This window comes from Felis catus, chromosome A1 (genome assembly GCF_018350175.1).
Source record: "Felis catus isolate Fca126 chromosome A1, F.catus_Fca126_mat1.0, whole genome shotgun sequence".
Taxonomy (NCBI): Eukaryota; Metazoa; Chordata; class Mammalia; order Carnivora; family Felidae; genus Felis; species Felis catus.
Window position 1 is genome coordinate 59,321,557 of NC_058368.1, and position 12,817 is coordinate 59,334,373.

Consider the following 12,817-nt stretch of genomic DNA (forward strand, 5'->3'; position numbering starts at 1 on the left):
TCACAGGGGTGCTAAATATGCCCCAAGGGAGACAGCATTTGTGTTTCCCAAGACTCAGGTCATTGTAGTCAGTAGAGAAATAGCCACAACTACTAGACAACAGATTATTAGTTAGACTATTAACAACATCTGCAAGACCTTGGTTTTTCTTTTCCCATCTCTTCTCTTAGTGCTACCATTTTAAAAATGGTCAATTTTTAAAGAGCCGGACCATATAGCCCCATCTTTTTCTCTGCCTCCTTGTCACAACTTGACTGTTTACTAGGCCAGGGGAAAAATGAGTTTTGAAGGAGATATAAAATTTAAAAAAAAATGCAAAGGGAAATAAATATATACCAATGGCATGAAGTAACTGAAAAAATATGGAATCTGGATAAAAGGTGGCTAACAGAAACACTATCCAGTGGTGAGGTAAACATGTGCAGCATGCCATGCTTGAGGGACAGTTTTTGAAACATAAATAAATGGACTCTTTTCTTATGTATACTGTCAAAGTTGAGGTGTCTCAATAAAATTATATGAATGGGGATGCCTGGGTGGCTCTAGTCTGTTGAGCATCCAACTCTTGATTTCGGCTCCAGTCATGATTTCAGGTTCATGGGATTGAGCCCCACATCAGGCTGTATGCTGAGCATGGAATCAGCTTAAGATTCTCTCTCTTGGCCCTTCTTCCCTGCTCACATTCTGTCTATAAAAATAATATGCATATATATATATATATATATATGCATGTATATAGTAGTGGTGCTATGTATAGTCTTTAATTTGTTTTGTTATGCTGCATTCTAACCAGTTTAAGGAGCCATTAGGTTTGATTTTTAATTCTAACCTAAAGACAATGTAAATAAAAAAAAATAACCACTAATTTATGCAACATTATATTTGTGACAATCATAAAAGCTTTATTTTTAAAACCTCTAATTATTCAGGTGAATAATGCAAATCAGTAAACCTTTTACTAATCTATAACACTATTCTTAAAGCATAGAGATAATGTGTTTGGGCAGAGGGGTGGGGGAGTTTACTTTTCATCTGGTGTTTTGGCCTTTCAAATTCATAGTAACTGTGTCACAAATTAATGAGTCATCAGCCAAGTGTTTCTGTACCTCCCATGTAATTGAATGATTCAGAAAATTCTCAGGGATCTTAGCATGATTCATTATTTCACTTTTAACCTTCTTGGATTTAAATATGGAGCTGAAGATAGCCATTTCTATTTTATTTCTAGATTTATTACCATAATAATCAGTATGTAGGCAATTATATGCCTTGCCATCCATTCTCTGCAAATAACAATTTTCATAACTTACAAAAACATTACAATGGTTTCTTCCATAATTATTTATGCTTAAATGACTTCTTTGATAAAAGATATGAGCTTAAATTAATCATAAACTAGATTCCCCTTACTCTTTTTCAGTACTTCTGATGATACAGAGTTTAGAGAGTTTGATGAGAGGGATTTTAGCCTAATTTTAAAGTGAGAAATTATGGAATCTAAATAAAAATGTGATCTCTGAAATACCAACATTTGAATGAAGTATTTTGGCTTCATTCCTCTCTTGAGATCCTAGGACTAAACACACTGTATGTTTACACTGGAGAGTACAATGCTTAAATATGACATTTTGCTTTTCCCAGATATTTTGTCATTTTCATTTATATCACAGGATATAAGCAAAGATTTTGAAATGCTGTTAATAACATTTTTTAAAACCTGTCATTGCTCTCAAGCACTATCATAAATAATCACATACATATTTCACATTTAGATTAGGAACATTTTTATAATTTTGGAGAACTTACTATTATTTGTGTATATCACCAGGGAATTGTAAAAGTTCCATGTGAATCTAGAAAATGAAGATTGGTATGTATAACTCAAGTTAGCATCATTGTATATTTATAGTTCCATTTTTATAATTCCCATAAATAATTGACTTTATATGGAAACAGTGAATATTGATGGGTATAATTCATCTCCTCACTTGAGCAGATTATTATTTTTGAAAGATTGTGGAACGCAGTATTCTCTTTGCTTTCAGCCAATGGTAATAAAAGACATAGTTAGATACCATTCGTTATTGCAAATGCACTACCTATAGATTAGACTTGCAAAATTATATAGTCTTACACTTTTTAGTCTCCTTTCTGACATAATCAATATCCTGCATACATCAATGAGAACCAGCCAGTATGTAGTTTAAATACAGGATCCAAACTGCGGTGACATCTGCTGGATAGTTCTTACAGAAATATGTCCCAAATAGACTCAGAAACAGATTGAGCGTAACTACTCTTAAGATAGGCATATGACTAACTAAATGAAAATATCCTGCTTTCTCTTCCCTTTGAAAACTGATATTATTAGGGAAGAACTAGAAGACATTAGAAGAAGAGCTCAAAATTCATTCAAAAGAAAAGCAAGCAATACTAGTATCAAAACTAAAATTATTTACACAATTTTATTAACTGGAGATCAAGAGTGGTAATGTGGGTTTCTCTGTAATGTTTTGAGGATTTTCTTTGTTGCAACTCTTATTATATTAGTTAGAAAAATAAAGCCAGAATGAAAATAAATATATACCAGATGTATGAGCAAAGTTAGATGTTTTATTTTAGTAAATATTTGTTCAGAGTAAGAAAAAGTATGTTAATATTCACTTTCCAATCCAGTAACCCAAATAAGTTCATATTTATACATACCTATATTTATTTTTCTTTTTTCTGACTAATGCTTCCTTTTATGACTCAAATGTTTAACTTTTAGTAATTGTGTTAATATTACTCAGGATAAATGGCTCAACAGTTTATAATTTTAGTTATTTTTAATCATTATACAAATATTGAATACATTTATATTTTGAAGTGAGTCTAATACTGTTATAATTTTGTGCTTATTATAAATCAAATTGGAGTAATCTATTTATGCATAATTAAGGGATATGTTAGGAAAATAGTCACAATATACGTATGGTATTAATTTTTACTTAATATTATAAGTCATTTGAGTATATGTATTGTATCATAACTGTTCTAAAATAGTGCTTTTTATGTAACCTCAAGAATAATTGCTTAAAATGAAGGAAAATGTCCTTAAGACAAATTGAAATTTGAATTAAAATTGTCTTATATAGTCAATGATTTTGCACTTTGGAATTTCTTAACCTTATAATTCAAAGTTGTATGTCTTCGGACATGCTAAAATGTATCTATAGAATGAGCATATCACTTCACAATAATTTATTTCACACCTATTGTATTGATTTTGTATTGTGTCTGCAACAAATTACAAGAAATGTGGTGTCTTGAAACAACACCGATTTATTACCTAAAAGTTTAGGAAGTCGGGTGCCTGAAAAATGGATTTCGCTAGGCTTAAATCAAGGAGTGGGCAGATTATATTTCTGGAGTCTCTGAACAGAATCCATGCCTTGCCTTTGTTTTCAGAGGGTGGTCCCCTTCCAGCAGTAGCAAATGATCCCTGCTTTCATTTTCAAATCTTCTTTTCTAACTCTAATTAACTATCTCTCTCTCAAAAGGGCTCTTGTGATTACATTTGGTCTATCCACACATTCCAGAATAATCAGTCATTCCATCTCAAGATCTTAAATTTAATCAAATCTGCATACTCCCCTTTGCCTGAAAAGTAACACACCCAAAAATCCTGGTGATTAAGATGTGGATATTTCTGCAAGAGTCATCATGCTGCCTACCCCACCTACTATAAAAAATACTTGACATGTCATCAAAAACAGAATGAAGTGGTCCGTGTTTTCACGCAACTTGAAAACCAGAAAAGAATGCAAATATTGAAAATTTGCTTACAACTATAATGAGAGAAATGAAATAGAATTAATGGCTAAAACAAGGGGCAAAGGAAAGAAGACATTCCTCTAGGAGTTATATTTCAATGCAATATTAGTTATGAGAGTAAGACACATGGGATAAATTTCCAAATGCAGGAAAACTTCAGGTTGTGATTGTCCTTTATGTAATTTATTTTTTAATATATTTTATCTTCAGGGCTATTTATCATCTTGGAGAGAATCTTTAGGATTTATAAATATTACCCTCATTGCAGAGTGGAGAATGGAGTAACAAGAGGACAGAGATAATACTGTTAAAGCAGTTGTAGATAGTTGCATTAACTATAGTATGAACAAGCTTGTTATCAGTTAGATGATAGAGAAATAAAATTCTAGAAATGTTAGAAGTGGAAACAATATGAACTATCCATTTTAGGGATAGAGAGAGCGAAAATAGCACAAATATTATAAAGGAACTGCTATGTATTATTAAAGGCCAGATGGTGTTGATAAACATGACCTTGTAGTGGCACTTCTTGCACAGCTTTCTTCAGTAGTATGTATCAATGTGGATTTAAGCACAAGGCAAGGCATTGCCACACAAATACACTAAAACATAATCTTGCAAGGAAATTTAAAATAGGTGCAAGAAATTAGTTGAAGTAAATAGATTATGTGAGCTTAGCCAAGTACAAGTGAAGACACAGGGGTTCTTATGGAGACACTAAAAGTAGAAAGGAAAGAGAATTAGTTTCAGTGAGACTCACAGTAGTTACACTGAGAGTAATGACCAAGAAATCAGAATCAACAGGAGGCTGTCCTTATAGAAGACAAGTCTTATCTTGTGAAAGTTGTAACTTGTCTCCTGAAAGTTAACAAGTCTTATCTTGTGAAACTTATCTTGTAAAAGGTATAAAATTGCCCAAGTTAATCATTCTATTATGAGGTCAAAGAATAGAATAGAAAAGAAGTCTAGAGATAAAAAAGGCATTAAACTGACAAGTCAGATGGTTAAATGTTCAATGTCTAGTGGAGAAATATGTTGCCATTTCAGTCACTCTTACTGGTTCTAGCACATAATATAAAAGAAAAAGCTATTTTTTTTAATTAAATTGTCTTTTCTTGATTACCCTTTCTTCATTCTCACTATGAATGCTCATTCAAGGCACCTAGGTGGGTGGCTCAGTCATTAAGCATCTGATGAGCTCGAGCCCCACTTTAGGTGAGCCCTGCTTCTCTCTCTTCCTCCCTCCATCTCCCCTTGCTCATTTGTACACACTTTTCTCTCTCTCTGAAAAAAAAAAGAAAGAAAGAAAAGAAAAAGAAAAGAATTCTCATTCGAAATCTTTCCTTGTCCCTACTGAAAAACTTATTTTATAATTTAAAATATTTGCTTTTTCTCTTCCTTAGATTCCCCCCTTTTCCCTTAGTAGCTAGGTTAAGATATCTTTATTAAAGCATATTCAAGGAAGTAGATGACCTTTTAATAAGAAGTCTGAGATACAATTTGGCCTTTGGGTTTTTTCCTCCTCTTCTCTGATCTTTACCCATGGATTTTCTGACATATTCCTTATCTTTAGAAAAACAGAAAACTAAAATATGTGGGTAAGTGGAAACTGTACAAAAAAGGGTTAACAAGTCTCTCAGCTTTTGTAAAACTTACTGGGAATGCAGATGAGGAGAAAAACTCTTATTTGGAGGATAGGATCATTGAAAAAGGTAGAAAAGTCATGGAGGTCAGTAAGAACAGGTAGTAAATCCCAGCAGACAGAATTAAGGAGCTTTAATGAATCAGGATGTGTAAAATTAAGTGGTGAATGATTTGTTAACATAATAAAGATTATTGAATCTTGGAGGAAGATTTTCTTGCTGTTTTAGTCACGAAAATGTCACAGAGAACAAGGAACTGAGTGCTGTATGGAAGAATGGCTACAATCAATGGGTTCTTGTGTGGGAAATTGTATCATGTACTATGATTATGGATAGGTATCTGCTAATTTATTTGGGATTTCACTAATTACAGGAGTTGAAAAGTGGAAGAATTCCCCATCAAGATATACAAGTCCAAATTAAAAACTTTTCAACATCTTTAGAAAATTTTGGCTAGTATCTATTCAAATTAATATTAATTATTAATATATGAATATATACACACATATATATGTATATCTACATGTGTATGTATATGTAGTTTTTAAAATTTCCACAATTACCTAAGGACTTATGAAGTAACACTTGACAACTTCATATAAAAATTTCCTCTATAGGAAATGCCTAATTTAAATGAATGGAGAGCGATAAAAATTAACCAAACACATTTGAAAAACAAGTCCAACCATTAAGTCCTAATTTAGTAACTGCAAAGCATTATAAAAAATGATATGTTTCATTATAATGATTTAAACTTAAGAGCACATCAGTAACAATATTTACAGGTTGTCTTGTCCATAAATTCTAAGGATTATTACACAAAATACATACTGAATTCCTACAATTCAATCACAAAAAGCAATCTAATTAAAAAAAAAATGGGCAGAGGACTTGAACAGGCATTTTTCCAAACAAGACTTGCAGATGGTCAATAGGTACAGGAAAAGGTGCTTAACATTATTAATCATAAGGGAAATGGAAATATTTTTGGTTCCTCTATATTACGGTTGAGCTGCCTGCATATTTAAGAACTAACAACCTGTGAGCCCAGGCAGGCAGAAATCCAAGCCAAGTTCTCAGAACACAAAATAAGAAAAACAAGAAGGCAATAGCTGTTTCCGGGAGAGAAAAATGATCAATAACCAATAAGAGACAACGTGGAGATTTACCTTCCTCTCCCAGTCAGAGAGATTCAGGGGAGCTGACTCTGCTAAGAACTCCCACCCTCTGTCAGCTGCTGTCAGTTATCCATGGATCCCATATATAGGCTCCTGAGAGAGTGGGATTTAGAGTGTGTAGCCCTACTATCTAACTGAATTTGGCAAGGTTTTCCATTCATTTTAAACTGTAGGTTTCTCTTGGCTATTTAAGGGAATAACTGAGAACAGTTTACTGGAGAATCCCTTCAAGTCCTATCAACCCTGGGAGGGGCTTTCTTTGAGGGTTGAGATGGGGATGTTCAAACTGATGTGGCAGGATTTGCATACAAACTTTAAGGACATTTTTTTTTTTCCCCCAGTGTCTGAGTTTTTGCAAGGGAGACACTGATTTCTGGACCAGTGTTGTGATGATGGATCCCTGGGAGGGTGAAGTGGGAGAGGCCCGGGTGTTTTAGGTTTCTGGTCCTGGAGCTGTTACAATTGTAAGGTCACTACCTTGGTGGATTTTTGTTTATGGTCTTGTGGTATTTTTAGATAAAGAATTAGTAGAATGGGTCCTGAAGTAGAGTTGGATGGAGAGAAGCAATAGGAGTGATATCAGTCTTAGAGTCTTTTGTTTTAGGTACCTCTGTATATTTAATTTTTCATTAACCTTTTGCAATGAATCTCTCAATGAAGTTACTTTGGAATCTTGAAGTCTTTTGGAAGCTTCTGCATGCCAACTAAAATAGGTAGACCATTCTGTTTGTTTGACTTGGGAATCCTTGCTTTCAAGTGTGTGTGTGGTTTTTTTTTTTTTTTTTTAATGTTCACTTATTCTTAGAGAGAGAGAGAGAGACAAAGTGCAAGAGGGGGAAGGACAGAGAGAGAGGGAGACACAGAATGCGAAGCAGGCTCTGGGCTCTGAGCTGTCAGCACGGAACCGGATGCTGGGATCGAACTCACAGGCTGCAAGATCATGACCTGAGCAGAAGTCCAAGGGTTAACCAACTGAGCCACCCAGGTGCCCCTCAAGTGCACTTCTTAAATGAACAATCTTGTCTAGGTGGAATATTCCCCATAATGGCCATTGTATTTCTGGGTTACTTTACATTTTGCCATTTCTGTAGATATCTCCAGCTTTCAGGAACACAATTTTTAGACATAAAATAAACAGATGTGCCAGAGGGTGGAGTGCTCAATTCTTTGTAACCTGATCATCCCTGTTTCTTTAGTTAAACCTTGGATATCCTGGAGCCAAATTAATACCCAAGAGGAATGTACCACTGGGTTCAGAATCTGTTGGTGTTTTACAGTTTACCTCATTACGTAGAAATTGTCTTGAGGTTGGTGGATGACCTACTGTCTATCTAACCTGTTCTATGACCAACTTACTGTAGCTCAGGAGTCAGAGTTAGGTTGCAAGTGCTCTAGCAACTTTTAAGTGTTTGAACCAAAGCCACCTTTTTTTTTTTTTTCTTTTGCTTTGGCTTCCTATATTCCCATTATAAAAAGATCTATAGTTCCTTTTACAAGGTTTCTTTATAGTGACAGACACCCTAATGGCTTTAGATAGTCTAACTTGCGCTTGCTTAGATTTTAATTTTGATGTTCAAAACAGTCTGATTTTTGCCCTAATTTATTTCTCCGATTTCCCAGCAGTTTATGCTGTGGACTTAGGCCTCAAGGCTTTGTGAGTCCCCCACTAGCTGCCAATCTTTATGTACACTGGAATTTTTCTTGAGTCCCCCAACTAATGGTTGCCACCCATGCAGACCCCAATACAACTACAGAGACCTCCGTGAAACTGCAGAATCCTTCAGGGAACTTAAACTCTAGAACCTTTCTAGGGCCTCAGAACACTTCTGCTAAGCAACCCACAATCATTCCATGGCTGTAGAACCTTTCTGAGAGCATTCTGATCCAACCATATAAAGTTTGGATCAGAGAACTGCATGCGAAGGACCAAAGCTCACATTTTTGACCTACCCAGGCTTCCGTAGTGCAGAGAAGCCGCTTAAACTTAAAAGGGTTCTCAGCCCTGGCTCTGTGCGGGAGCTTTCTCTGTGCGCCTGGTCCTGCCGGCCTGGTAATAGCAGGATTGGGATCCCGTTCCTCGTCACCAAAAACTTAAGAAATGAATTTAAAGAAGACCGTTTATATGCTGAGAATTGCAAAATGAGGCAAAAGGCAGGAAGCTTTTATAGGGTAAAGAATGAAGAACGAGGAAAAAGAAAATACCTGACTGGCAGGGGCTACACAGCCAGCCTTGTTTGGAGTGAGAAGAAACCAGGAAATATGTATGGGACCTAGCGTTGGTTTGGCGTTGGCGGATTTGTTTAACTGAATATACTGTGTTTCTGGTCAAGCGGAGCATTTACGGGAACCTGAAAGTTCAGTTTGCCGACATCACACCCTGGGCAGGAGCAGCTCCATCTTGGGCCTAGAAACTTCTTCCAACCCTGGTAAGTATCCTTTTTTTGAGAAAAAGTTTCCGTGGGGCACGTGTAGTCTCTCTCCATGGAGTCATGTTGGTGTCTCCTATGTGTATCTTACTCGGTTAGTGCTTCAGCCATTCCAGTCAGGACTTTGCCACGGAGCCAGGTCAATCCCTGGCCCCAAAGCCAGTTATTATGGTTATATTGGTGGAAAGGCGAATCTGAGATGGTAATAGTTACACATATTGAATGGATATTTGGCTCCAAAACTCCCGACAGATGTTGATTTTCCTGGCGCTCTGTACCATTATTACTGTTACAGTTTTTGCATGTGAAGCATTACAGAAGTAGAAATACCATTGTTAGTAAGAAGAAATTCTAACTATAATTAGTCAATTTATTGGATGAGGAATTTAGAAGAGGATTGTCCCATGCATAATGTCCTGGTCATCTTTATCAGTTGATGTGAAATTAAATATAGGGGGAGGACTTTCCACATAACTTAGGTAACATGCGCAGTGATTCCATGTCCAGGATGGGACTTTAACTCTAGTGTTTACTTTCTACTTGTTACTGATGACATTGTACTATATTTAGGGTGTTTGCATCAAAATAAAGAGGAATAAAGCAGAATGAGGTTAACAGGGTACAGTGAGCTCTAGATCTAATGTATATACACATGTATGAGAAAATTCTTGTTATTTGTATGAGGCAAAATTATTTTTGACCAATCAGAAGTCTATACGGTATTTGGCAGAGAAATTGCTTGAAATCAGGACATTAATGTTTGTGTAATGTTTGTACATCAAGTGAGAGAATAATCTAACCAGTAAGAAAGAATGAGGAAAAAATATGTCAAATAAATAAAAACAAATATATATACATGTTTGTATACTTAAATATATATTTTTTCTACATATACATACAGAAGTAAATATATGTGTATGTTCGTATGTTTGCAATTATATGTATAAGTGCATATTTAATTGAGCAGTATCATTTCTTCTAATTAATATAATTACTTCATTCAGGGGTTTCTAGTGTCTGCAAGAGATTCTTAATTAGAAGTAATTATAAAATTATCATTTGGTTATGTATCATTGTATTTCTTATCTGTTTCTTTTTCTGTCTGTTCTGCCTACATCATTGCAGAGGTGTTAAATTAAAAACTGGTTTACGTCTCCATTTAATTTTTGCGATAATTTTATTGTATATTTTTTTGAGTTTAAAAAGTACTTGAAAAACTTTTAGTTACTTGTAAGTACTAAAGATCACCTTCAAATTGACCCAAGAATAACTGGATCATCTCCTGAATGAGTCACTTCCCCTTACAGTGACTTCTGATAGTGATTTTGTCTAAGTATTCAAATTCACACTGCTTATATTTATATGGCTGCTTTCTGAGCAGAAAAAAACAAAGACTAGTCCTCTGAGTTGTTATTTGGTTCAGGTAACTTTATGTAGTATCATGGATTTTCTCTGACCCTAGGTCTTGGTATTCTACTGTGATACAGATGGTTAGGAGAAACTGGTAGAGTCCTTACAGTATTAACCAAGAGAAGTGTCTTGATCTGGAGAAGCGTCCTTCTGTTCTGTAATCTGAACAAAGTTACTTTGAATAACTGATGGCAGAGGTTGTTGGCTGTGTCTGGGAATTGTTTATAGAGTGAGTTATAAGAGCTTGATACAGGGGTTTAAATCATAATAGTACATACAAGTCATATGGGCTTTGCAATAGAATGAAACATTGCCAAAAAGGACAGGTGTTGCTATTTATCTTGATAGATTGGATGAGAGTAATGTAATGCTGCTTCCTAGCACAATTTTGTATGTTTTAGGATTTTTTGTTTATTTTTAAAATTTATTGGATTGTTAATTTGTCTGTCATTACGAGATCAATTGGTAAAGATGGAAATAGTGTAAGTGATTTCAATCTAGAAGACCAATAATACATCTTATAGATTTCTTAGGAAAATATGTTGGATTGTAATTTTGATGGAAGAAGGAATAACCAGATTTTTAAAATCATGAGGTAATCCTTCAAAGGAGGAGGATGCTACACTGGTAGACCAGGGTGTCAAAAGATGACAGTCCCCAAACACAAAATATAACTGAGAATATTTACTGAAAAAATGACTTTAAAAAACTTTTGATCAGAAATAGAGTGTAGAAGGAGATAGTTTTTAAAAGCTGAATGATGTGGGGTGCCCGGATGGCTCAGTCAGTTGAGCATTGACTCATTTCAGCTCACATCATGATCTCAGAGTTCTTGAATTCTAGCTCTGCATCTGACAGTGAGGAACCTGCTTGGGATTCTCTCTCTCCCCCTCTCTCTGTCCCCTGCCCCCAATAAACAAATAAACTTAAAAAAGCTGAATGACATATCATTGTTTAGAATACCAAGATCCTTGGCAAATTGAGAAGGGAAAGGAAAGGTAAAAAAAGGAAATCTATTTGGTATAGATTTGCTTGCCCCATTAAGTGTCAAAAGCTCAATTTTGAGACCTACACTGGACAAAGATGAATCATTTGGATTTCGAGATGCAAGCACAACTAAAAATAAGTTGGATTCTGTAAGCTCTCCTAATATGTTTCCAGCAAGATCATTGCTGGATTTAGTACAGAATCCTGTATTAAGATTCTGAAGTGTTAAAATTTCCAGAGTCCTTCTTCCTGAAAGTAATGACATATTTTGGAATGATCTGAAAATTGGTTTTCTTTATGAGTTTTTACCATTGTGCTTTTGTTAATTATTTGAGCCAGAATTCTGAATTTGAAAGGCTATTAATTTTGATTCTCCTATTTTGATAGGGAATTTTTCACATGTTTACTTACTTTTTAGATTCAACCATGAGTTCTACCTCCTAGATAAGGCAAAACTTTTAAAACACTCTTAAAGTTGGAGAGAAATAAAACAATTGAAATCATAGAGCCTAGAACAAGAATTTGCCACTTGCCATTATTTTCGTTGGTCATCAGCCTCTTAAAATTATTTTGTGGTAAGCAGAATAAGAGTGATCCTGTAACTTTCAGTGCTATAATAAAGAGAAGGGAAATCCTGGTACTTAGGGGATAGCGTAAGATATTTCTACCTTTCCTAAGCTAAATATACCACAGGGCAGTGAAAAACTAAAATTTCCTTCCAAATTTAAGTTTGTACAATTATTTCCCATTTTATAAACCTAAAATGATTTATTATATTCACAAGATCTCTAAAGGGTATTTAGTCTTTTAAATAGTGTTAATTAAATACCCTAAAAATATTAAAAAATACATTAACTCAATTCCATTTTAAGTTTTTCAGGTTTCTGACTTAATAAACAAAACCTCCTAAATACTGCTAATAAATACAATAAAATAATCTTACAAATAAGAGAAACCTTAATTCTTTTCACATATTTCAGTATGTTGATGATAAACATTATAAGGTTTAAACTGATTCTACATCAATTATTCTATTACAAATTTCAAATTGCTCATAATACTTTTTTACCCCAAAAAAGCCAATTTCACATACACATTATAAATTCATCAAATACAAAATATGCACAAAGTGCATTTCAATTTTTTTTTAATGTTTATTCATTTTTGAGAGAGAGAGAGAGCAGGGGAGGGACAGAGAGAGTGGGAGACACAGAATCCAAAGGACTCCAGACTCTGAGCTGTCAGCACAGGGCCCGACATGGGGCTTGAACTCCTGAACCGCAGGATCATGACCTGAGCAGAAGTCAGACATTTAATCAACTGAGCCACCCTGGCGCCCCTGCATACACTACTTTTA

At 34.8% G+C, this 12,817-nt stretch overlaps 1 long non-coding RNA gene across 1 annotated transcript in view; it reads left to right on the forward strand.

Moving 5' to 3' along the window:
• The first annotated feature begins 8,112 nt into the window (after positions 1–8,112).
• The window catches only part of LOC123384629, a 269,572-nt gene continuing 264,867 nt past the window's right edge, over positions 8,113–12,817 (forward strand). Inside the window, exon 1 of the long non-coding RNA XR_006596014.1 lies at positions 8,113–9,063. This is a non-coding gene — a long non-coding RNA (uncharacterized LOC123384629). The remainder of the gene's footprint in view (positions 9,064–12,817) is intronic.